Here is a 5671-nt window from a genome sequence, read left to right on the forward strand (position 1 = left end):
CCTCCCCAACTTACCCCAGCCAGCCTGTGAGGTGGGGTAGGGACCCATTCTTCTGAGGCAGCCTAATCTCTCTTCTCTCTCACTGATTCTCCTTCTTTAACTTTTGCCAGCTTCTGGGTTTGAGGGATTAAGAGGGGAGAAGGAGGGAGCTGGTGGGGGGGGACAGAGGAAGTTCTCCAATCTCTAAAGAGGGAAGGGGCCATCTCTGTCTTTTTAATCTCAGGCAGAAATTGGTGACATTAGGTAGCGTAGTTAAGACACCTGTCCCCACAACCTGCAACCCACTTACGGAAAGGGCTGCTTTCAAAGCATGACACTGTTAATAAAAGAATAGAATCTTTCACAAGGAAATAAAAATTATTAACTGAAAGCAGAGTCTGCAGTCCAGTTGGCCGACCAACACCCCATTTCCAGGGCTGGGGTCTGTGACTTCATGTCCTTGTCTCTGTCCTCCCTTCCATGCTCCCCTGAGAGCAGGCCAGGGCTGGACTGGTGGAGGGCTGCAGTGCTGGCTTGTGCTTAGGTTGGGACTGAAGTCCTGCCCTTTAGCCCTTTCTAGAAATATCAGCCTGAGCAGGGGCCTCTTGAGAACCTTCTCACACCCAAGTCCTGTTCTTCAGGCAGGATCTTTTGGCTCCTCCTGCAGGTGGGGCCTCTGACTCTATTCCCATTCCTCTCCTCTCCATCCCTACCCAGTTCTCCCCAGAATCTGGAGAGGGAAAACTCTGGGCCTCCAGAGACTTCTGAGGGTCTGGAGGAATCTCAGAGGACCTGGGAGCCCGAACTCCAGCTGGCTGGGCGAGGAACAGGCAAGCTCTGGGGAGTGAGGGTGGGGAGTGGGGGAATTTGGCCCCAGTGTGTGGAGCCTCTGGAACTTGCTGATCTGAGGATCGATTACGCTGGAATGTTCCCGGTCCGGTTCACAGTAATGACCGTGGGGAGACTGTGGGAAGGTGTCTGGCTGTCCCAGGTTCCTCAGGCTTGGAAACCCACAAGCCCTGCCTTTAGGGTCTGTGATTTCTGGCCTGCCCACTCACAGCCCTCTCCTCTTGCCTCTGTCCACCTCATCCCCATTTCTTGGCAGCCTCAGAGGACTTAAGCTTCCCTGGTCCTTGCTCCTATGATCTGCCCACCCCCACTGGTGATCACTTTGGTCTCACTAATTAAATTCCTGCTCTTTCTTTAGGACCCCCCTCCAGGACACCCTCCTGACCCTTCCCTGTCCCAGGCTGGGCTGGCCAGCTGTCCCCGTCTTCTAGCATGCCTGCTGTCTCCCGAGTAGTGCTTTGTAAAGTACCCGTTCCCTCTCACCACTGCCATCTGCCTGAGGACAGGGCTGGTGCCACTGCTGGGCCTGTGGAGGGGGCTCCCTTGGGCTCGGTCAGTGAGCAGTGATCAACCTCATTCGGGCTTTAGGACTTCACAGTTCATTGTGCATGTGGGGGTGATAGCCAGGGTGACTCTGACCTCTCCCCCAAATCCTGGATTTGAGGTTCCCTTTCTCTTCCCCTCAACCCTCACTACCCCCTCCTCACTGTCCTAGTAAGGGGTGGGGAGGTGGTGCAGCAGAGTGCACCATAGGGCTACATGACCACTGAGGCGGTCTGCCGCAGCTTTCCTCTTCTGTAAAATGGATCATCCCAGCACCTTCTTTGTGTCACTTTAAGGACTGAATGTAATAATCCCCAGAAAGAGCTCCTTCCCTCCCACTGGCGACTCTGGACCAGGGGTGATTCTCTTTCCCAAAGGTTCGCGATCCCTTCTGGGGAGGGGAGAGCACCCTAAGTGAGGCAGTTCTGTACCCCTCATGCCCAGCCTACCCACCCCCCGTAGGGCCACACCTTTCCCCACCGCAGAAGCCAGGGCAGCTCTGGGACACGTGGCAGGGGAGTCCAGGCATTTTCCTGGTCACAAGGGACAAACAAGTGGGTTCCGTGGCAGGTTCTCTGCCCACTTTTATTTGGCACCTCTGAACTTATGGGTGAGTCCCCAATCTCATGACTGCCTGCCTGTCAGGGGCCAGGGGCCAGGGTCTGGGAAATCACTATCTGGGCTCAAGGTGGGGGGCAGAGTCAGTTAGCCCAAGCAGCAGGGGAGCTCAGCCACCAGAAATATGGGCGAGCCGCCACCTCCCTGCCATGATATCTGGAGGCCTCTTTGCCTACCATCAGGCCACGGTCCCCAAGACCAGAAAGACAACCTGTGTGGAGGCAGGATGAACTTGACCGAGGGTGGCCGCCAGCATGGCCTCCTCTCCACTGCACCTCCCTCCCCCAGCTCAGGGCCTTAGGGGGTGGTACTGGAGGGATGGAAGGTACAAACCCTGGAGACAAACAGGCATCTGTTTTATTCCTAACTCTCTGAGTGAGACCTGGGGTTAGTGACTTCATTTCTCCGAGCCTTAGTTTCCTAAGCTGTGAAATGGGGAGAACGACAGCACATATCTCTTAGAAAGCTGTAAGGACTGAATGGGAAAATTCACATAATTCATTCAGCTCGGAGTGCATACATTAAGAGAATAATAAGTGGTGGTATTACTCTTATTATTATGTGTGTCCCTAGCATCTACCCAGGAGACTTTAATGTTGTCCAACCTAAGAGAGTCAGAAACTGTTGAACATTTATAATACCTTGAAGAGGAGCTCAGTTACCTGAAGTGAGTGGAGAGGGCCCACCAGGCTCTAAAGCAGGGGCACTCTCCTTTTCTGTACCCACCCCTTGCTGGCAACCCCTGGTGGTCCTGCTGTTGTCTTTACCTCTTCTGTGTTCAAAAGCTCATGGAGGCCTTGGTGCGTTTTCTGCATGTGGGAAACTCTTCTGTAAAATGCTCAGCTGGGCAGCTTCGCCACCACGAGCCAGGGGCCCTGGTCTGAAGACCACAGGGTACTGTGGTGGCTCAAGAGTGGGCTGGGATGCAGGCCTGACCAGAAAAATGATCACAGGGATCCCACCTTTGCTTGGTGTCACATTTCTGCCTTTGCAACAGGGAGTCTCCAGCTTTTCTTGCCATGGTGATGACTCACGGACAATGACACCAGCAGCACAAGGGGCCCCTTGCCCTCTACTGGGAGGCCTTAGCTTTGTAGGCACTGTGAATTTGGAGCAGCTGGCAGAGTGGAGGCTGAGAGACCCACTTCCCTAATGGCCTGCGCCACAAAGAAAAGCAGGGAAATCAAGTATCCCCCGAGGTCCCAGGCTTTGGCCTCACAAGCAGCAGCAGCACAGGGGGTTACACCTGCCTCTGAAGACACACACATTGGGCTCATCCACATCTGTAAAGACAAAAGGAAGCAAAATGCAGAGGACACAACTGCCTGAGGGTCTAGGCCCCCCTCAGGTACTAGAGGTTGCTGCTGGCTAGCCTGCCCCTGTGGCATGTGGGCATCAGCCGAGGGACCCTGGCATTCACAGGCAGGCTCTCCTGAGGAGACCAAGGAGGATGAGAGAGAGGCTATGCCCAAGGACGTAGGTTGGCTGGTGGCCCTGGCCACGTAGGTGCCCCTTAAGGCTGAGGCCCAAGTCAAGCTCCCCACAGTGGACAGAACCCATCCTCCAGCCACCAGCCATGGGTGGCACTAGGATCCCCACTGCCATTCAGTGGGGGCAGAGGGATCCTCAGCCTTCTCTGAGCCAGTTTGGAGGTGGGACGAGCCACAGAGGGGCTGCCTCTGGCTTCTTTGTTGTGGTAGTGGGGTTCCCGGGGGGGTCCCCTGGCTCTCTGGGCAGTGCAGTCCTGACCCAGAGGCATGGTAGCCTGTCCCACCCCGACGCAGCCCAGAATGTGGAGTGGAACGTGGGGTTCTTTTATTAAATGCCCCAAACCCAGCTCCTCAGATGGAGCTCAGGAGGCTGGGACCCAGCAGCCCCACATCCTGGAGCCCCACCTACTGGCCTGGAAACTTGAGTCAGTGGCCATGTGGAGCCCCACGGGGCCAAGGAAAGGTGCCTGGCATCCTCAGAGATGGAGCTGTGTGCAAGGGCTGGGAGGTTCCCTCGGTGTGGGGGTGAGGGTCAGGGTATAGGGAAGAGCCTTCTAGAAGCTCTGGGGTCATGTTTCGGGAGAAAGGTGAGAACCATACCTGATTCTGCCAGGTCTATGTCCCATTCTGGCACCTCCTACTGCACTTCCCACTCAGAATTCCTCCTGACCCTCTTTACATGTGTTTAAAGGAGCCTGTGATTCTCTTGATCATGGCTTGTAATTCTCTACTTGATAGTCTGTCTCCCCTATGGACTGCGAGTTTAGGAGGTGGTACTATTAGGATGGCTAGGGCTAGCTTTTCTTCTATCTGACCAACAGGAATCAGAATACAGACTGATAGGCACAGCCTGGCACTCCTGGCGTGGAAATCAGGGCACAACGGCAAGATTTGAAACCAGAGCTTAAGTGCGGATTGGGACATCACTTAATCTTTTATTCCTACTTTGAGGGTTGCAGAAAGCTCCACATCAAACCAAACTGAACCAAAATGTGAGGGACTGACTAGCAGGCAAGTAGAGAGGTACTATTTCAGGGACACCTGGGTGGCTCATTCCCTTAAGCTACAGACTCTTCCCCACCATTTCTGGTCTCCAGCCCTATGTGGAGTCAGCCTGATACTCTCTCTCCCTCTGCCCTTCCCCCTCCTAAATAAATAAACAAATAGGAGGTACTGCTTCAAAGACCTCCTTTGAAATGAAACATAAACTTGACTTTCTTTCATTCAGTGAAAAAATATTTACCCAAAATGGATGCAGGCTAGTGAGTGGATACCGAGAGAATACACACAAACACACACACGTTTGCCATGTTTTGATAAAGGCTGACTTGGGTCCCAGAGAATGGACTCCTTTTCTATGTAAACAGCGTCTCATCCAGAGGAAAGATCCAGGGGCGACTGGTTGGCTCAATCAGCGGTGCCTACAACTCTTGATCTTAGGGTTGTGAGTTCGGTCCCCACACCGGGAGCAGAGATTACTTAAAATCTTTAGGGGAAAAAATAAAAGACTAAAGATCCCCAGCAGTGCCAAGGTCCAGGTCGTGTGTGGGGGTCGAGGGGAGGCAGGTCTCCTTCCTGACCCATGGTGGGGGAGGGTGTCTCAAGCTGCAGCCCACAGACTTACCAAAATATGGTCTTCACCACTGGCTGTCCCATAGGGGAGTCGACGAGTGCAACTGTAAACCCACTTTTTGGTTTTGTTTTCCTAAAGCCAAATGCGGCCGCTTCGGGAGGTGACCGCAGCCGGGGTGGCGTCTATCTGGGAGGTCGGCTCGGGCGGCGCAGGTTGAGGCCCGCTCCAACAGGTGCAGGTGCGCAGCTTGTGCGCCCGCCCGCCTCGCTCTAGGTCCCTCACCCGACCCCCGGGCGGCCGGAACCCCAGGGCGCAGAGACCCGCTTGCGCACTGCCCGCGGCCGCTTCGGAGGGCCCGGGAGAACGCGGGGAGCCGAGCTGCGTCCTCCCTCGTTCCCCTCTCAAATGCCAGCGTCCTCCATTTGTTGCGCCCAGGGTGCGGCCTACTCAGTCACCGGCCCGGCAACCCGGGCGGCAGCGAGAGCAGAGCCCGGGCTGCCAAGAGCGCGGCGGAGGGGCGGGAAGGGAGCGCGGGGTGTCTGCCCGGCAAAGCCCGGTGGCGCGCCGAGTCGGGCGCGCTGGCTGCCCCGCCACCTGTGAGGGCGCCCGGCGGCTGCGC

This window comes from Martes martes, assembly GCF_963455335.1.
Source record: "Martes martes genome assembly, chromosome: 5".
NCBI lineage: Eukaryota > Metazoa > Chordata > Mammalia > Carnivora > Mustelidae > Martes > Martes martes.